This window comes from Euprymna scolopes, chromosome 35 (genome assembly GCF_053919585.1).
Source record: "Euprymna scolopes isolate OS-2025 chromosome 35, ASM5391958v1, whole genome shotgun sequence".
NCBI lineage: Eukaryota > Metazoa > Mollusca > Cephalopoda > Sepiida > Sepiolidae > Euprymna > Euprymna scolopes.
The window spans coordinates 32,879,355-32,901,220 of record NC_136516.1 but is presented as its reverse complement, the minus strand read 5'-3'; the positions used below and the strand labels follow the sequence as shown (position 1 = coordinate 32,901,220).

At 34.0% G+C, this 21,866-nt stretch overlaps 1 protein-coding gene and 1 pseudogene across 3 annotated transcripts in view; both read left to right on the top strand.

Moving 5' to 3' along the window:
• LOC145259797 (dmX-like protein 2) overlaps positions 1 to 21,866 on the top strand; it is a 441,223-nt gene that overhangs the window by 45,048 nt on the left and 374,309 nt on the right. The gene's annotated exons all lie outside the window — the stretch shown is intronic.
• On the top strand, positions 993 to 1,109 carry LOC145260136 (5S ribosomal RNA; annotated as a pseudogene).

Here is a 21,866-nt window from a genome sequence, read left to right as displayed (position 1 = left end):
TTGATAAAAATAAAAAAAATGGAATTCATTATTCTTTTATATTCTCTTGGGCAAAGCTGGGACACGTGTCCTGCTAGTAGGAAATAATGGTAGTTATAATTAAAAAGGAAGCCTAAAAACATTTTTTTAAATATACTTATAGACTCAAGTCGCACTTACATAAGATTGTCATGTCTAACTGTAGGGTTATCCTATCAAACATCTGAAGTTGCGGAATGTTTGGAGAAAAATACACCTGTGAATCAATGCCTCTGGCTATGGAATACGACCGGCCGTAATATTCAGTTTCTTTTGAGAGAATGCGGAGAGCCTGTTATTCAAAAGACTTGTTGCCTAGGACACAATCTTCCACAACACAAGTCATTAGCAGATGTTTGGTCGGCCATTTAAGATTACTTTTCATCGCAGTGATGATGGCGGTTAGCATAAATGGATAAATGGTTAGAAGGCACCGGAGAAGATTGGAGCAGGCTTGTTTGATGCTCAGAGGGAAAAGACATATTTAAAACCAACAGCATCATCTGGAAGCAAAAAACAAAACGAAAATAAAAAAATGATGATACTGCCCCCCCCCAAAAAAAACAGTTGTGTAGAATCAAGAATCAGATGGAAAATCTAAGTTTGCGTGTATATGTGTATTAGTGATGGGACGATTCCAATGCATGGATCAGTTCTGTCCTAAATACCCAATTCCAATCCAAATGCCGATTCCAATTCTTTTACAATCTATAAATGTATGTGTGTATATACAGGGTGACCCCCCCAAAAAACCGGCCCCAAATCTAATTAGGCCCCGTTTCTTAGTGTTTTGTCCGAATTAAATGAAACTTTGGTCATAACTAGTTTATTATATTCAAAACATCACATCAAAACACTTGGGTCTTTGGCCTTTTTTTCTCCATTCTACAGAATATGTTCTAGATGGCCTCCATTTAGCTTTTGTTTTTTTGGTCATCCTGTGTAATATATATATATTTAAAACTTCTCTGTGAATATACGGCATAATCACATTGACACACTGGTTCTCATCAGATCATCAAAGTTAAGCAATGTTGAGCCTGGCTAATACCAGATGGGTGACCATTTGGGAATTCTAGGCGCTGTATGTGCTCCCATTTATCTCGGCATTGTCTCCAGCCGTCCTGAACCTCCACTTGCCACTGGTATTCAACAATGTTGATTCAGAAGAGGGGTAATTGGAGATTGCACAACTCTTACCACAAAAATTTCACATGCAGGCACTTTTACAGTGAGTATCCATAGTCTGTCAAGACTGAAAGGAGCTACCACTATATATATATATATATATATATATATATATATATATATATATATATATATGTGGATGTGTGCAGGATTCACTCCATCTGTTGCAAATATCAATGGTGTGAGACTTTAAGAAAGCAACTCCTGTTATGGACATGTCAGAAGCAAAGATGCATCATCGAATTCCTGGTAAAAGTGCATTAAAAATGGTGGTGACTATTAAAAAAATAAATTCTAGAGCACAAAAGGTCTCATTTTAATGGTAATACTCTCGTCTTTGTAACTCTTCAACTATTAGTTAAAAAAAAAAATAGGAAACTTTTTTTTTTTTTTTTTTTTTTTTTTTGAAGTCTCCTTGTAACGTGGCATGAAGAAGATATTCAAATTTAACAGTGCAGCGTATATTAGACATTTTAGGCCGTTAAAAATGAATAAAAGTTGCAGCCCGTTGACTTAGAATGCATGCTTTATGGCAAACTTAATGCGGTATTGTAATGACTGTGCATCGAATGGATGCCATAATACTTAGCTGCACCTTATAACAAATTTTCAAACAGATCGATTTAGTAGTTGCTGAGAAAAAGTGGGACAGACACACACACACAGATGGACAGATTATTGATATAGATACGACCTGATGATAGTCAAACTTTAACAGTGATCACAAGACATCAAGTCCAATGTAAACAAATTCTTGATGAGCTGTCCTCTTAAGTAAGACACTTTATCAGATCTCCATTACTAACGATTCATATGATATTGTCCCATTGATTACTGTACACTCATTAACCCTTGTCCTCGAGTGGCCTTCGGACGTTGATAAGTGGTGACTGTATATATATAAAAAAAAAAAAAAAAAAAAACACACACAGAATCTGGCTGGGTTGGGTGGCTTTCCCCAAAAAACACAGCACCATTCTAAAATCAAAAAGGGTGCTGATAACTGTTAAAGTAAGTTTATTTAATTTATATCATCCCAGTAGTTTTATATATATATATATATATATATATATATATATATATATATATATAAAGTGAACGTGTCTGTCTGTCTGTATACATTTCCCTACGCAATAACTCTGTCAATTTTTAGTCTACACACTCGAAATTTGATATACAGGGTACTGAGATTTGGGAAAATCTGTGATCGGTTTTCAGCCAGAAATTTGGCGTTTAAGGGGTCAAAGTTCAACGATTTGACCTTTTGAGAACTCTACCAAACTCCTCCGACAATTTTGGGTCTAAAGACTTGAAATTTTAAATATAGGTTCCTTGGACATGGATCTAACTTAATAACTATATTTGACCCCCAAAACAAATGTTAAGGGGTCATAATAGGGGTCAAAGTTAAAAAATTGACCTTTTTTTTTTTTTTTGTTTTTTGCTCAGCAACGCCAGGCACCCATGTATATAGTATATATATATATATATATATATATATATATATATATATATATATATACAATCTCCTTGATTGTATCACATGTGCTAAACAATTAGCCAATCACATTGAGGTGTTTCAAAATCACATAATGGATTTCATTTCGCCTGATCAAAAAAAAAAAAAAAAATTCCACTTTCCATCAAACTACTTCCCTACCCACTCTATTTGATAAAATTCAAAAGTAAAACCCATAAACTTTTTGGCCATGGCGATCAAACACTGGCCTGTCAAAGTTATGCTTTGAGGGTATGTTAGAAGGCAAAAGAGACAGAAGAAAGCCAAGGAGAAGGTGGAGAGAAAATGTTTTTGATTGGACATCTCTCAACAGTTGGATGTCCATCAACCAACTTGCCCTGGATCAGAAGGAATGGCAAAGAATAAGTTGCGTAGGTTCGCAATCCGCACCAAGTGGAAAATGCAACTAACGAGTTTTGTACATATATAGTTTCACATTTATACAAAGATGCACAAATATATAATTGCTCTTCAGTCAGAAATAGTAGGAAGAGGAAGTAAATTTATCACCTCAAAATCTTCGTAGCATCCGGAATGAAGAAAATATTCTAAAGTTAATTTGTATTAAAAAAAAATGTCTTGGTGAATGCACTTAGTGTACCAAGTATGAGAGAGATACAAGCAGTTGCAGTTAAAGGGGTGACTAGAATCTTAAAAAGATCTGTCGGTTGGAGTTTCTGAAATAGCAGGAGAATGTCTGGAATTTAGTAAGATTCTCCATCAAAAACAAAGATAAGAAAATTTAAAAACAAGCAAACAAAAAAAGCTAACATGCAAGCACTTTTTTCCTTTTTTTTTTTTTTTCCACCCGAATGGATCAGAGAGGATTGCAAATTGCATTGTTACAATGACTGAACTCCTGCATTAATAATCTGAAAGTTTCATCTCTTTGAAAAAAGCTGACTTTTTGAAAGTCCGTGGAATACGGAAAATGTTTAATTATTATATTCCTTGTTTTTGAACTTTTGAATTTAAATTTTTTACTGTGCATCATTTTTATTTTTTGTCTCCTGTTAATGTTATATCTATAATATCGAGTACCAGCAAAGATGTTTCGCAGGTTTGATAGTTAAATATCTTTCATTTGCAAGCTCCAAGCTAATTGGTGAAGGCATGCAGCTGACCTTCTGGCTTGTCCAATCATACGTTATCTCTCAGGCAAGCTGAGCACGTGACGAATTAAATAAAACGGTTGAAACCCAGACAGTACTCTTTTCTTTTCCCTCTCTTCTGTACTTGAATTCAGAACAGACAGCACGTGTGCAACAGTGTCCCATCTAGGACTTGTTGACACTATAAACAGGGCTCTACAGACACACTTATCTTTAGTTGACCTTTGACAACTAAATATTTTCGTTTACTAGCCAAATAGAAAAGTTACTAGCCAAATCCACATGATTTTTAGAATATGACCTTTTAGTTCTGTGATTTAAAATTTTTTTTTTAATAAGTGTAATTCTATATATACAACAAATTTTATGTTGATACTTGAAGGTATAAACATTCTAATTTCTTAAAATATTTTTTAAACAGCCTTTGTTAAAAAAAAAAAAAGTACATTGTTCTTTTAAACTTCTATTGTTTAAATAATTTAACTTTGTTCGTTTTATTCAAAAAAAAAAAAATTGAAAAGATATTTTTCACTCATTAATGAGCTTTGGAAGATTGTCAGTGAAAGGAATACAATCGCCAAAAGATAAGCGTTTCATTATTTCTAGTCGACGCTTTGAAAAATCACTCGCAAATGCAACTGTTTCACTCGCAATGTAAAGCCCTGATAAAGGTGACTAAAACTTAAGGAACGCACACAACATTTAAACATTCAATTTCTTTCTAATAATATAAAAAGCAATGAACATTCTCTTTAATAACTTTTAATTAAGAGAATATAATTTATATAATCGAACGGTGAAGTATTGATACGCATGGCACTAAAACGGCTGAAACTCTTCTATATCTCAAAGACTCTCTACAAGAATTCTTAATATTCTAAGAACATTCTATTCCTTCTATTGCTGTAATCCTCTATTCGTTAAACACATAAAATATCTCTTTTGTGAATGTATCCGTCTTAACTCTTTGTTTTGTCATTTTCGTGTAACATGTCGTCTTTCTCCTATTAGAAACCCTCCAAAGCAAGGCCCCAAAATGTAACTCTTCAAACTGGTAATTACCTAAGATGGCGACTCCCTAACTAGGCCACCCTCTGCCATACATCCGTTTGCAACGTTATCAGATGATTTACTTGGTGTTTTCTAACAGATATTTGTACATCCTATTATTGAAATAACCGGTTACAGCATTCAGATGCGTACAATTTGAATGCAAAATCTGAAAGGACGTAAAATTTTATAAGAATGTCGACTTTTAGCAAAATTGCTCCAAAATTGGAGAAACGGTGAAGAAATGACTGAATTTCTTATGAATTGGCTCGTAATTTGTGCCTGTAATGTCATTTTTGAACCCTAAATTTTGGGGGCTTTAAATTCCCATAACTTGTGAACTACTAGGGATGTTAGCATTATTCAAATTGTTTTGAACTCTGTCGAGGTAATTTGATATACAGAATTCAGATAAATGACAATATTTTCGAATGATTAGAAGACAATATCACCAGTTCTTTGGAAAATTTTGCTCAAATTAAATCCTTGTTGGGAGCCGGGGCGAGGGAGGGGGATAAATGTATCATCTTACTAAAACTAGTTTAGAATCTTCTAGCATGTTCAAAATCTACGATCTTTGATTATAATCACCCAACAGTCAAGCATCTTCGGGTCAAGATCAAAGTGTAGTATCTGTTCTTCAGATCTACACTTCAATTTCTTGTTCTCTGTCAGTAAAGGAGAAATCCTTCACGACTGAGACAATTTTTATTTTTGTTCCTTTTCTCCACGTTAAAAAACGACCCTGGTGTCTAACTCTGTCCCCGTGGGGAGGCATTGTAAATAGGAACAGTCAAGTATCTTTGTTAATATAAAAAAAAAAAAGAATGAGAAGAGGATTTTATCTCCCCCCCCCCCCCATCTTACTCTTCGCTGCCGTCGCCTTAAAAATATACATTCTTGGATCTCGTGTTCTTGTGTTAGGTGATCTTTCTGAAAGGAGAGTGAGTAATTTCAAAGATCACTATCAATCTTGTTTATATATTTTATTACTTTTTTTTTAATTTTGAGAATACAATTAAGTAAAAAACAAAAGATTTTCGAACAACAAAATTAGCCACAAGGCCCTACAAGAAATTGGGGAGGGGAAGGGTTCAGGGTCTTTGTGACTAAAGTGATTAAAAAGTAATAAATGTAGACTTTGGAGTCTTACTCTTGACTGGCAACACTCACCAAATCTTGACATGACTTTCAAACAATGAAGATAATATATTAAACTCTCGACTGGTGGAAATCCAGATTGTTTTAAGCCATTTCTCCATTTTTTTCCTATTGTATATTTTCTTCTAGGATTCTTATTTCTGTTGCACTCTACTCTAAATGTTTTAGTGTCGAATACCTTTTCACATATTTGGCTACACATATAATATGGCTTGCTATTTAGTCATTATTTCACTGGCTCTTCATAGGAAAAAAAAAAGAAAAAAAAATCAAACATTTGATTAAATAACCCTTTCCATACATTTGTTCTTATCAGCGCATTTTTCTTTCAATAATATTTTCAATATTATCTTTATAGCCTTTTTTTTTTTCAATATTATTTTCATAGCCATTTTTCTTTCAATATTATTTTCATAGCCATTTTTCTTTCAATATTATTTTCATAGCCATTTTTCTTTCAATATTATTTTCATAGCCATTTTTCTTTCAATATTATTTTCATAGCCATTTTTCTTTCAATATTATTTTCATAGCCATTTTTCTTTCCAAATTATTTTTGTAGACCTTTTTCTTTCCAAATTATTTTTATAGACCTTTTTCTTTCCAAATTATTTTTGTAGACCTTTTTCTTTCTAAATTATTTTTATAGACATTTTTCTTTCTAAATTATTTTTATAGACCTTTTTCTTTCAAAATTATTTTTATAGACCTTTTTCTTTCAAAATTATTTTTATAGACCTTTTTCTTTCTAAATTATTTTTATAGACATTTTTCTTTCTAAATTATTTTTATAGACCTTTTTCTTTCTAAATTATTTTTATAGACCTTTTTCTTTCCAAATTATTTTTATAGACCTTTTTCTTTCCAAATTATTTTTGTAGACCTTTTTCTTTCCAAATTATTTTTATAGACCTTTTTCTTTCCAAATTATTTTTGTAGACCTTTTTCTTTCTAAATTATTTTTATAGACCTTTTTCTTTCTAAATTATTTTTATAGACCTTTTTCTTTCGAAATTATTTTTATAGACCTTTTTCTTTCGAAATTATTTTTATAGACCTTTTTCTTTCCAAATTATTTTTATAGACCTTTTTCTTTCCAAATTATTTTTATAGACCTTTTTCTTTCCAAATTATTTTTATAGACCTTTTTCTTTCTAAATTATTTTTATAGACCTTTTTCTTTCTAAATTATTTTTATAGACCTTTTTCTTTCTAAATTATTTTTATAGACATTTTTCTTTCTTAATTATTTTTATAGACCTTTTTCTTTCGAAATTATTTTTATAGACCTTTTTCTTTCCAAATAATTTTTATAGACCTTTTTCTTTCCAAATTATTTTTGTAGACCTTTTTCTTTCCAAATTATTTTTGTAGACCTTTTTCTTTCCAAATTATTTTTGTAGACCTTTTTCTTTCTAAATTATTTTTATAGACATTTTTCTTTCTAAATTATTTTTATAGACCTTTTTCTTTCTAAATTATTTTTATAGACCTTTTTCTTTCTAAATTATTTTTATAGACCTTTTTCTTTCTAAATTATTTTTATAGACATTTTTCTTTCTAAATTATTTTTATAGACCTTTTTCTTTCTAAATTATTTTTATAGACCTTTTTCTTTTTAAATTATTTTTATAGACCTTTTTCTTTCCAAATTATTTTTATAGACCTTTTTCTTTCCAAATTATTTTTATAGACCTTTTTCTTTCCAAATTATTTTTATAGACCTTTTTCTTTCCAAATTATTTTTATAGACCTTTTTCTTTCCAAATAATTTTTATAGACCTTTTTCTTTCGAAATTATTTTTATATACCTTTTTCTTTCGAAATTATTTTTGTAGACCTTTTTTTTTCGAAATTATTTTTATAGACCTTTTTCTTTCGAAATTATTTTTATAGACCTTTTTCTTTCGAAATTATTTTCGTAGGCCTTTTTCTTTCCAAATTATTTTCTCTTTTTTCTTTTTTTTTCTTTCTCGTTTTTTCTTACAATATGTTTTCGTTCATTTTCATATTTTTGAATTTATGCCATAGACAAATTATCTTTTCATTAAATTATCCTCTTTGATTGCATTCACAAAAGCTTTCGAAATCTGCTGATTCTGTATTCAGCGTTTTAGTGATTGAATTTTTGCAGCTGATTTCCAAGTCACATGTTAGAAAATCTTTTCTTTTTGAAATAAATTCATTTTTATATTCATTCAAAAAGACGATGTAAAACTGCTTGAATTATCTTTTGGTCATGATACCACAGCATGAATAAATCTAAAATGATTTTTTTTAAATCATAAATTTCAATTGATTTTTGAGGAAATGTTTAAATGTAAGCTAATAAAGTAGTCAGTTTATTTCTCAATTTTGTGTCATCGACAGTTTTTTTTTTTTTTTTTCTATAAAATCGATATTTGATTCTGGTTTGTCAGTTTTTATTGTTGCAGCATGTTAATAACAGAAGATAATTAGATTTTAATTCCAAAATTTAGAAAGGTGAATAATCTTATTTTATTTTTTATTAAATGATTAAAATTTATGAGTGTTCTTGATTTTGAGATTTGTAAAAACGACATATTCATTTTCTTCATTTTGTTGGTGGTGCTATCAATCCAAGAAGGTCGGCCCCTCATATATGTCTGTCTGTTTGTGTGTGTAAATATTTAACCGATAAACTCTTAAACTACTGGTCACATAACACTGAAATTAACAGGAAATAATAATCATACACTAAGGATGTTTATAAACGAGTAAAGTCTTTGTCTGGTTTGATGAATAACGCATACAGAAGTTGGCAAGTTGAAATGCAAACTGTTCATTTCAACTTGCTGACATATTTTGATTACTTTTGTGCATGTGAAAATTTAAAGGTAGCTTGAAGTGAATTAACTTTGAATCTTTCTTATCTATCTGTCGATATCTCAAATGGTAGAGAATGCAGCTTGAATGCTAAATATTTTGGTTTCGATTCTAGCTTATGGCACCAAATTCATTTTTTTTTTTTTTTTTTGTAAATCTTTTGCAATCAGTACTATATATTAGGTACAATATAATATTCAATAGAGAATTGGCTAAATTTTAACCTAGATTTACTCTAAGTATTTTTTTTTTACCTACCTTTCCCCATGAGGGCAAGATGTGCTTTAATTTTGTTTTTAAAGTTGGGAATGAACCTCTAAATCTGTACTTATGATTAGTTTTCAAAAATAGCCTTGAAGACTTCTTCAGTAGCGTCTATAAAGTAAAAGCGCCTCAGGCAATTATACCCCTCCCCCCCCCCCCATTTCCTACTAGAGGAGCTCCCTGGGACTATTTTCGATTACCGGTGCATGTATAAACTACTAGCAGGCCGCCTGGCATTGCCTGGCTGTAAAATATGCATAAATATTATATTTTAATTCATACAGAAACTGAAATGTGTGCATGCGAGTATATTTTTTCTAAACAGTTCACTTTTTGTAAATAAAAAAAAAAATACTTGAACTGAGATTAAAACCAAAACCGAAAGACAGTGAGTTAAGTACGATAACCACTAGGCTAGCTTGACATGATCTTTTAAAAAGTGTTTTCAAACCTTCTTATTCCTAAGATTAGTAATCTGTCATGTGTACGATTCATACATGCGCATTCATGAAACACTTGACAAACAGATAATAACCCGATGACCCCCCCATGTACCAATTTTTTAATTTTAACCTCTTAGCAACCCATTTTTTCTGATGAAAACCGATTAAAGTTTTTCACATGTGTGCGTACCCTATATACTAAATTTCAAATCTGTAGATCAAGAATTCGTTGAGTATATAGGTTGAGAAGTGTCCTTACACATTTTCATTTTTCTGATATATAGATTATACTTTCATGTTGCCATTGCGAATCCAGATTATTTCTTGTCTGTGGATACGAAACCATCCCAACATTGATTTTGGCTTCTAAAAATGTTGATTTTTGAGAAATTTGTAAATAAGAAGTAAATTTAAAACATCTTTTACTTCTGTATGCGTGTGAGAAAAAAGACGGATCGCTACATCTACTTACAGACTCCAACGGAAATGAATATTATTTGATAAAAGTTTGTTTTTATCATAACCAGATCAGGGTTATTCTGAATCTGATCATGTAACATTTGTAAGTGTGACTTGTGTGGTTTCTGACTTTTAATTAGATGCACACACACATACGCACGACACAATCACGTTGACACACCGGTTCTTGCCAGATCACTGAAGTTAAGCAACGTTGAGCCTGGCCAGTACCAGATGGGTGACCATTTGGGAACAGCTAGGCGCTGTATGTATCTTCTGGGAATGTTGGGCGTGGGACCAGCACCCTCACCCTGTAAAAAGAACCCCTCCCTACAAAAGCATCTACAAAGTTGTAGATGGCCTATGCCCCTCCAGGGGCTCAAGGGCTATGGATGGATGGATGACACACACACACACACACACACACATATATATATATATATAATAGAAAATGGCACCAATAAGGTTACTGGTAAAGTACTTCGCCCGTGTATGGGGTACTGCTGTCACATTTGGACTGGTGCATCTGCTACTAGTCTCTCGCTCCTGAACAGGATCCAAAAGAGAGTCGCCAGCCTAATAGGTCCCGAACTGTTATCTGAACTTCAGCCCCTGTCCCCCGACGTAATGTTGCATCCCTCTGCCTGTTTTACAAGTATTTCAATGTTGGATGCTCTGATGAACTACAAGCCCTTGTACCCCCTCGACGAAAATACCTCCGACAAACCCGACAAGCAGCGAAGTCCCACCCCTATACAGTTGAGATCCCTAGATATAAGAAAGCCTTTTACTCTAATAGCTTCTTCCCCAGAACTGCAGGACTTTGGAATTCTCTTCCGGTTTCCTGCTTCCCCAACTGTACTGACATGCGGAAGTTCAAATGTAATGTGAACAAACATCTTGCTGCTAAACTCCCTACATAGTACCCTTGCAACTTAGATCTCTGATAGTAGCTCCCCTACATCAAAGTAGCAACGTGCCTTGTTTGTGGTGAAAATGTAATAAAAAAATAAATAAAAAATAAATAAAATAGTACTAAAAACACTGAGCGATACCAATAATACAATTACGAATTGCTCCAAACGCCTACTCAGTGATTGCCAACAGAACAAAAGCATGCGAACTCGTGGATTTAATCTGTTCGAAATTCTGTGTAGATTCTGGATCTCTATAAGATACAAATGAAGAAGGTCGAAGGTTACATTCACCGAAACCTTGTGAAAATAACACTCAAGAGTCTGTAGAATCCAAATAATAGTATTTTATTATTATTACCTGCAGGAGGCGCCCGGCATTGCTTGGACATAAAATATGTTTAAATATGGTATTTTAATTTATGCAGATTTTGTATATATTATTATCGTTAATTCATTATCATATTGTACTCGGTATATAGTAGTAATTTAAAAAAAAAAAAAAAAAGAAAATATGACCTGGGTCTCATCAGCTAGAACTGAAACCAAAACTTATAAAACTCCAACCTGAATCGTTACTGTTGGAGCTATCATCAGTTGTATAAGAAATAGTTAAAAATGAACTAACCTCAACACATATCTATATATATATATAAAAGCACGTACGTCCAAGGATGGAGTACTGCTGCCATATTTGGGCAGGAGCTGCTAAAAACAGCCTATCCTGCCTTGACAGAGTACAAAATAGACCGTAGCCTAGTGGAGGATGCCCTTTTCTCTTCCCTGCAACCTCTCTCCCACAGAAGGGACGTTGCGAGCCTGTCATTTTATTATCTCCATGGCAAGTGCTTGTCCGAGCTCCAATCTCTGGTCCCCCCCATCACCAATCTTTCACGAAAAACACCTGTCTAGCTGAAACCACTGTCAATAATTTTCCCACTCTTTATCTTTGCCTAAATAAAACGTAGATTCCATGAACAAAGCTTTTTTAGAAGTGCACGCCTGTGGAACTCTCTTCCGTTTGCCTGTTTCCCACCTGACTAAAACTTGGATGTCTTCAAGTCCAACATAAACAAATTCCTGATGAACCTCCCCCTTAAGACACTTTATCAGATCTCCATTACTAACTATTACTACAATATTGTCCCACTGATTACTGTACACGCAATAACCCTTATCCCTGAGTGGCCTCCGGGACTTGGTAAGTGGTTACTACCATGTAATAAAAAAAATTATGTCCAAATTCCCAAGTTAAAGAAAAAAAACAAAAAACATTGCAGAGTTCAACAAGATACACCTGAAGAAGGTCGAAGGTTACATCAGCTAAAACGTCGTGAAAACGATGAGAACAGTAGTTCAAAAGATGAGAACAGTAGTTCAAATAAAACGAATAACCAGTCCTTATCTAAAAAATTCAGAAACATTAAAAAAAAAAAAAAAAAAAAGCACTTGATCAATTTACGTAATTTTTGGAATGTGACATCTTCGTTCCGTGACAAGTACGTACAGCATAAAGTTTTTTTTTTTTTTTCTTATTAAAAATATACAAAGATAGTAAGAGTTGGTTTGGTATTTGTCTTCAGACAGATACCAAATCTCCATCAGCAATAGATTGATGGTGATGGTGGTTCTGGTAGTAATAATATAATTGAGCTCCTCAAATCTTGTTTATCAATTGTTTTTTTTTTGTTTTTTAAATCCTGTATCATATCCATATTTCCTGCCTTCCACCCTCCCCGTTATCTGCTTTCTCGTGCCTATTGTTGCTTTTGATTAAAACCGTCGCCACCACATGCGGTTGTGCATTGAAGTAGCGTCGTTATGTCGTAGAATGCTTACACAATCCTCCGCTGAGTAGCTGCCAGGCAAAGTGATTGTTGTCAGATATATATATATATTTTTTTTCTTTCATTTTAAAGTAGGACTTGAGGGAATTGTTGGCTCAAATGTCTTTCATCCACAATTATGTCAGATCTGCTCAAGTGAGGCTGATAGAACAGCTTCATCCTTTTTACTCCTCCCCTCTCCTCCTCGTTGATAACTGATATCCTGATTGTCATTCAATACGTTTTATAAAGACTGCCAAAATCAATTGCAAATTAACCCTCAACTGTGTGGATATTATTTTTATGATAAATATTTAAGTATCCGTGTACATATGTTTCGTCATAACCAAGACTCGTCAGTGTGGCGATATATATATATATATATATATATATATATATATATATATACACACACACACACACAGACAAAAAAGGTTCAAAAGAGTCGCTAACCTGATAGGTCCTGAACTGTCCTCTAAGCTTCAGCCTCTGTCCCATCAACAAAATGTAGCATCCCTCTCTACCTGTTCTGCAAGTACTTTAACGGTGAATGCTCTGACGAACTGCAAGCACTTGTACCCCCTCGACATAAATACCCCCGACAAACCCGACAAGCAGCTAAATCCCACCCCTTCACAATAGAGATCCCTAGATGTAAGATAGCCTTCTACTCCAGTAGTTTCTTCCCGAGAACCGCTAGACTTTGGAATTCTCTTCTGGGTTCCTGCTTCTCCAACTGTACTGACATGCAGAAGATCAAGTGAACCAACATCTTGCTGCCCAACTCCCCACTCCCCTGTAGCTTATGTCCCTGATAGTAGCCCCCTGCATCAAAGTGATAGTGTGCCTTGTTTGGGGTGAAAATCCAATAAAAAAATTTTTTTAAGAAATATATATATATATATATAATTGTTCTGCAAGTCGCAGGATTAAAATCTCTGGGGCTGAAGTCACATTTGACTTGCATTCAACACCTTTATCATCATTATTATATGAAAGAGAAGAAAAATAAACTCTATTCTTTTGATGAATAGCAAGTGCTCGTCTGAGCTTCAATCTATGGTTCCCCTCCCCCATTAAACCTTCATATGAACTTGTCTGACAACCACTGTCAAGTTTCCTTCTCTCTCTCTACCTAAAACAAAGCCAAACTTTGATGAGAAAAGTTTCTTTTTTAAAACTACCCGTCTATGGAACACAATACCACTTGACTGCTTCCCATAATTCATGTTTTAGATCACTGAAGTTAAGCAACTTTGAGCCTGGTCAATACTAAAATGGTGACCATTTGGGAATTCCAGGTGTTGTATATGCTCTCTGCTTTATCTCTGCATTGTTTTTAGTCTTCTAGCCACTGGATCCAAGCAGTGCTGATTTAGGAGAGGTGTGGTTAGAGATTGCGCAATCCGTGCCTTGCAATTACATGTGCAGCTACCTTTAAAAGGGGGTATCCATTATCTCTTGAGACTGAACGAAAGCATTACACCGCATCATCGCTTCCCAGCTGACAACAACATGCTTGTTTTCAAGTCCAGTGTAAACAAATTCTTTTTGAGCAACCTGTCCAATTCCACGATCCATCTGACATTTTAACTTTTTACCTTGAGTGGCTTTCGGGTCTCGGTAAGTGGTGACACCTTAGTATTAATAATAAAATACTCTGATCCCCAGCTGGCATCAATTGTGATGGATGGCTCTCGTCTGGGTGAGGCCCCGTGTTTTGATAAGCTTCTGGATTTGACCTTTACTCCTGATCTGAAATGGAACACGTACATCAAGTCTGTTGCCAAGGTCGCTGGAAAGATGGTGGGATCCTTCTACCGCTCCAGAAGATATCTCACTACTGATGCAATTCTCTATCTATATAAAAGCCAACTACATCCAAGGATGGAATACTGTTGCCATATCTAGGCAGGAGCTGCTAAAAACAGCCTATCCTGCCTTGACAGAGTACAAAATAGACTTCGTGGGGATGCCCTTTTCTCTACCCTGCAACCTCTCTCCCACAGAAGACACGTTGCGAGCCTTTCCTTGTTTTATCGTTATTTCTATGGCAGGTGCTCGTCTGAACTCCAATCTCTGGTTCCCCCTCGCCAATCTTTCACGAACAACACCCGTCTAGCTGAATCCACTGTGAAAAATTTCCCCCACTCTTTATCTGTGCCTAAATCAAAACGTGGATTCCATGAACAAAGCTTCTTTCTTAGAACTGCACGCCTGTGGAACTCTGTTCCGTCTGCTTGCTTCCCACCAGATTACAATTTGGATGTCTTCAAGTCCAATGTTAACAAATTCCTAATGAACCGCCCCCTTAAGTAAACACTTCATCGAATCTCCACACTAACGTAATGTACTTGCAATAACCCTTATCCCTGAGTGGCTTCCGGGCCTTGATAAGTGGTGATCACTGTGTAAAAAAAAAAAAAAAAAAAAAAAAAAAAAAAAAAAGTTTTAGTAGGAAGGTGGGATTGAACCCTTGACGCGAAGGTGGAAACGAAAGGGGGGGGGGGGGGAAGCCAGACACCTAACTATCTCGGCCACGATGGAGAGGAACTGATAAAGGCGTTATGTGAAGGTTTATAAACCAAAATAAACAGGTGCGAGGAAGTGGCGTGATATCTAACCTAGTTTTGCGCTGCAAGCCAGATCATTCGTTTTTCAAGACGCAGCAAGCTTGTAAAAGTCGGGCAAATTAAATCCACACGCGACCCCCGTTAAGTCGTAGTTATGATTTAGACGCGATATAAAAAGTTTTAAGAATGAGCAAGCTGACCGAGAATCACGTAAAAAAAAAGCCTTTTGCAGACATACACAAAAAGCGAACATACATACACACAAACACACACATTTTCGCTTTTACATATATATATATATATATATATATATATGAAACATTTTTAATAATTTTGAAAAAAAAAACAAACAAAAAAAAAAAGCAAGCAATCGAGCAAATCAAACCGTCTCCTCCTTTCTTTTTTTTCTCCTGATTTACGTCCCATGGTGAACGATGTTAAGACATGTTTTTCTCAGTTATATATCTATTTTGTTAAACCACTTGAATTAAAAACTGTTGATATTGAGAACAATCTTATGTGTAAGAAAATCGGCCAATTAAGTTACAAGCAAATAACACCAAGCATTAATTTATTTTAAACTATTTAAAAATTAGGTATTGCTTCATCTTTTGCATGTTACGATGTAGATTAAAATGAAAGGAACACAGGACCTTTATAAACAAACATGTAATCACATATATTATAGGCAAGGCGGGTTGAGCAATACCATTCCTCAACTGTTGGGCGTTTTTGCACACGACCTCCTTAGCTGTGTACAAATCTCTGACTCCTGGGCACGGCTACTTGTAACCGGAAGTTATGTCACGAGATAGTCCATTAATCCCATGGAGGGGCGTCTCTAACAATAATATAGTTGTGATAAATGAAAAAAAAAAAAAATCTTGGACTTTTCATATGTATGTATGTACCAACCAACCAACCCCAGGGTACGGTGGCCCTAGGATACAAACTCAGGTACACTAATAGAGCTATCCAGTGTTTTCATATATTTCATATTCAATATTGACATAAAATATTGATTATTCTACATAAACGAAAATGTAAAATGTACCAAAGTTTTGATAAATAAAACCTGGGATCTTGGAATATAGCCATATTTTTATTAATTTATATATGATGTTATATTTAACAAGTATAGAGCTGCTTCTAAATAAAAAGGATTGATATACACAAAGAGTAAAAAAAAAAAAACAATCGCAAAAGCAGATTTTCCCAAAACGCACGCACATACGTAATAAGCATATTTATATACAGTAAATATTTTTTATCTTTTGAAAATATGAAAAAAAAAAAAAAAAAAAAATTATTAAAACCACATTTCAGAGAAACCTTTTAAACTGATTGTTCCCTGGAAGCCTTGTTTGCTTTTTTTTTTTTTTTTTTTTTTTTTCATAAAAATTCCCTCAAACTATTTTTGTAAGATGAATTATAATCGATAACATTTCTCTTTTCTTCGAAAAGAAGAACATTCTAATATGAAATGTATGGAATAAAATTTAGTTTTTCTTATAAAGAAAAAAAAAAAAAAAACTGCTATTCCTTCTTCTGTGATTAATAACTGTTTAAAAATAAACTTGACAGTGCGATAAATATTTAGTGAATTTGTTTTATCTCATCCTTGGCAAATTTACAAACTTACCAATATACTAATCTGTTATAAAAACGAATAATTACTTGTGCAAATTTAATTTTTATCAGCAAAGGAGAGGAAGCTTAATCATAACCGATAATAATAATAAAAAAGGAAGAATAATCACCTGTACAAATTTAATTTTTACAAACAACAAAAATGAAACTTAATCTTTATAACTGATAATAATGAAAAAGAAAGGAAATAATCTTTTCACTTGTAATATTCCCATGTCATTAAAGAGGAATGCAGAGAAATTTTTTTATCATTAAGTTTCGTTTCAATGATTTCAAGTACTGAATATGAATAAAATTTTAAGCAAAGCCTACTAGATTATATGTTAATTATCAGACAACTTTGCATGTATGAAAACTAACTAAAAAGAAAATCCTTTAAAACACTGGATAGCTCTGTTAGTGTACCTGAGTGAGTGAGTGTGTGTGTGTGTGTGTAATATATATATATATATATATATATATATATATACTAGCAGGGAGGCCCAACATTGCCCAGGATAGAATGATGATCAATGAACATTTTACACTCTCACATGTTTCTTGTCATCAAAATTGTCTATTTTTCAATCAAATTGATTGATTGCCTGCTCTACTAGGGGACACCTCACAGTGCACAGGAGAAAGCTTCATATATCTCCCTGCAGTGACTTAGTTCACAATACATTGTAGTCTACATTGCACTGTAGGGAACCTACAGTTAATTTTATTAAATTATTTTTTCCATATATAAAGGCTTGAATTAGTTTAAGATGCAAATGTCAAGTACCATGCTTCAGTTGTGCTGTAGATAGAAACCTTCATTTCGAATGCGCCCCTGTTATATCAAAGAACCTACTGTTGATTTTATGTCTACCCTTTCGGCTTGTGTGGTAATTAAACTTCTCAAATGCACTTGTGACGTTAGGCTATATATGGTGTTAACTTTGGTTAAAATCGTCTGTTCCTTCTTTCATAAAAAATTAACTGGTGCTACCAGATTAGGCTGTCTAAAGATATTGGTTTCCTGAGACGAAATGCACCTAACATTTGATGCGTTTTGTTTTTCTACTTCCTTTTGCAAAACTTAATTATATTCTGCAAAACCAAAAACAATAACCCACCTTTCCCCACTTTTCCTTCTTCCCATTTCCTCTTTCTTTATCTCCCCCTCCACTTCCTGGCTGGTTTCCTAACTTAAAGTGTACCAAACATTAATACTGTAACCCTTTTCCCTCCCCTATTGCAAAACTCATGTTCTGCAGGGCAGAGAACAAAAACAATAAAATCCACTATAAAACAACCAAACCAAACACTACAAACTAGCGATTGAAGATACAAAGAGAATAGAAACCTTCTATAAATTAACCTTCTCCGATATAAAGAATAAAAACCTTCTACAAAATAACTGGATGCAACATGAATACTATTTTCAAAATAACTGGATTCGGCATTAAATAACTCTGAAAGGGTTGATATGCCGTAAAACAAAACAACCACAGCAAACCTAAAAAATTAAAAAAAGAAACTAATAGCGCACTCTTCAATGGTTGATTTTGTTTATATAAACAGATTTCTCTTATGACTTGTGCCAACCAGTCATAGATAGAAGTTGGTCTAAGAAAAAAAAAAGTGGTTTCAATCTCGGCTTTAAGCACCTGTCCGCCTAGCCACACTGAGCAGCTGTGATACAACCAGTCTATGGATGGCATAGAAATTACTATTATATCGGTCCATTCTTTCATTGATGAGGATAACGGTCTGAATTGTCGATTATTAAAGTGATCTATCATTACTGCACATGACCTCCTGCCTCTCGCATGGTAAGTGTTGTCATGGTAACGGGAATTTTGTCTGCTTGTAAACAAACGTCTGAATATCATTTCAAACGGACACAAGTCGTTGAATTTTCCAGCAAACATATGCGCCCTCTGGCTGTAAAAAATTTGATGTCTGGTTTATTTGATTGACGGCATTTTTATCTTTCACATCATTTACTATTGTAACGGTAGATTCATAGAATGACGTGTGTGTATATATATATATATAACGAACGATATCAAAACATCGTTAAACTCACTACTCGTTCAAGCAGCCGTCAATAGCGTAATGGTTAGGAGCCTTGACTGCCGTACAAACGGTCGGGTTTCAATCCTTGCTTGAGGTAGTTGCCTGTTTAGCCGCACTGATGAGCTGTGAAACAGCGAAACAGGACTGTATGTGGATGACTATAGTGCTCCTCACCTTGAGTTGAGCATATTGAGAAGTGAAACACGAATTACCATTAGCATATAAGCGACGCTCTTTGTGTAAACAAATCGAGCGGAGGTATTTCGAACGATATCAAAACATCGTTAAACTCACTACTCGTTCAAGCAGCCGCCAACAGCGTAATGGTTAGGAGCCTTGACTGCCGTACAAACGGTCGGGTTTCAATCCTTGCTTGAGGTAGTTGCCTGTCTAGCCGCACTGATGAGCTGTGAAACAGCGAAACAGGACTGTATGTAGATGACTATATATATATATATATATATATATATATATATATAATGTCATTCACATACCTCATCGGTGCAGCTACACAAGCAACTACCTCAAGCCAGGTTTCAAACTCGACTGCATAGACCATGATTTCCCAAACTTCAGAACACCATGGAGCCTCTTAGTAGGGTACAAATTTTCATGGAGCAATAACTTTTTTTCTGTTGTTCTTGGCCTTCAGGCTGGGATGAAAGTGTAGTATCTGTTCCGGCAGATACTGCAAGCAAAGACCATATGTGGGGTATTACATATGTGTGCTGATGATAGCTCGTATGTTCTAGGGGTTTACCAGAACCCACATGTAATAAAATTAAAACAAAAGAAAAAGATTTAATGAAAAAGAAATTTATTAAAAAATAAATTAACAAGAAAAAAGAAAAAGATTATTATTTTTTCAAGGGCGACATCTCGCTAATAAATTGTCTCCCTTAGATTATAAAGAAAGTATTTCTTTATGTATTGTGTTTTGAAATGGTTTGCTCTATACGTAATATGTGCTTTTCGGTCAACAAACTCAAAGAATAAATAAAAACTTTACCAGAATCCAAACAGCAGTTCTTCCTTCAGTGAGATTTTTGTTTTTACGGCCTTTATGAGGAAGCCGGAATTCGGACGTTGGTTGTCTATATGTGTACATCCCAAAAATATGTCACGAACTGACTTTACCCACCAATAGCGTTTCTTTTATATGAGTTTGAAAGGAACTTCCTGGAACGTTCTAGAGACTCTAAAAAAGAACAAAAAGGCGTTCTACGCCTTTTTATATTTATAGACGCCGATTATTATTTATGTTTATGAATAACGACATTCTAGAAACGTCTTTATGTTTTAATTAATATATCAATAAACATTTTTATATATTATAAGAAATATTTATATATTTCTTAACCCAATCATAGGAGAAAATATGTTCTCCTATGACAGGGGGCATACCCACATGTGGGACCTTGGTTAATGTAGGGGAAACCCTTCATACCAATTGTCACTATCCAGCTCCTCTAGTCCCCGGGGAGCTGGTCCCCATTTTCCCTTCACTCCTCACATAAAAAATCGGCCTTGTGCCTGATTTGCTTGGTGGGGGAGCAAATAAATACCCTTTTTTGCAGATGCTGCACTTAAGGTAATTTGTCCCAGTCAATGGGGGGGGGGGGCCCTCTATACTGGGACAATTACTATTTTTGGACCCAGAGTGCCCCTTTGGCCTTTTTTTTTCGGGGAGCTGGTTTAACCCCACATAAAAACGGTCTCGTGTCACATTTTGCTTTGGTGGAAAAGCAAATAATTACTAATAACAAGATAATTTCTAAAATAAATATGAAAAACATTAATTTCAAATTTTGACACTAATGATAATGTTTACAACCATTTTTTTTTTTTTTTTTTTTAATCAAAAATTGTTGCGTTTTTTTTTGTTAATTTATTTATTTATTTTTTTTCATAAACCATCTTGAAATTCTTTACAACTGTAGTTATGTATCGTATCTCCTTCCTCGTAAAAAAGATCAAGAATTAAATGTCTGCAGCTATTTAATATTTCCATATAAAGCATTTAGTCTTCTTTAAAAAAAAAAAAAAAAAAGGGCTTCCGGAACCCCTCAGTCTCACTCACAGAACCCCGGGGCTCTGTAGAGCTCACTTTGGAAAACCCTGGCTTAGATGTTACGCTTCAACAAGAACTTGTTTACATTAGACTTGAAAACGACCCTGTTGTAGTCAGTTGGAAAGCAAACCAGCTAAACAATTCCATAGGTGGGCAGTTTTTGGAAAGAAACTTGTTTTAAGCTTAAGGTCTTCAAGAAATTAAAATTCAGGGAATCTTGCTTTAATGGAATGTGCTCTGCTGTACTTGTAACACTAGTGCCTCCTCGACCTAAACTAACCCAATAAGCAGCAAAATCCCACCTTTTCATTGTAGAGATCTCTAGATTCTGGAAGGCCTTCTACTCTAATTGTTTCTTCCCTTGGATTGCTAGACTTTAGAATTCCAGATTTCCTGCTTTTCTGGTTGTATTGATACACAGAAATTTAAATGTAATTTGAATAGACATCTCACTGATCAACTCCCTATATAGTGTACCCGTAGATGTGCTAACACATAGTAGTCCTTAACGTTCAAATAGTATCGTGCCTTGTTTAGGGGTGAATGAGTTAAAAATATTGACATCTATTGACATATGGATCAAATTTAATGCAAATCTGAGATATTTGAATTTTCAAAATGGTAATTGTGCTCTCTAAAGAAACTGTAGCTTTGGAAATCTCTATTATATAAAAGTAACTTTGTGGGAGTTCATTCCCTATGGACTTTGAAACGGCTGGACTGAT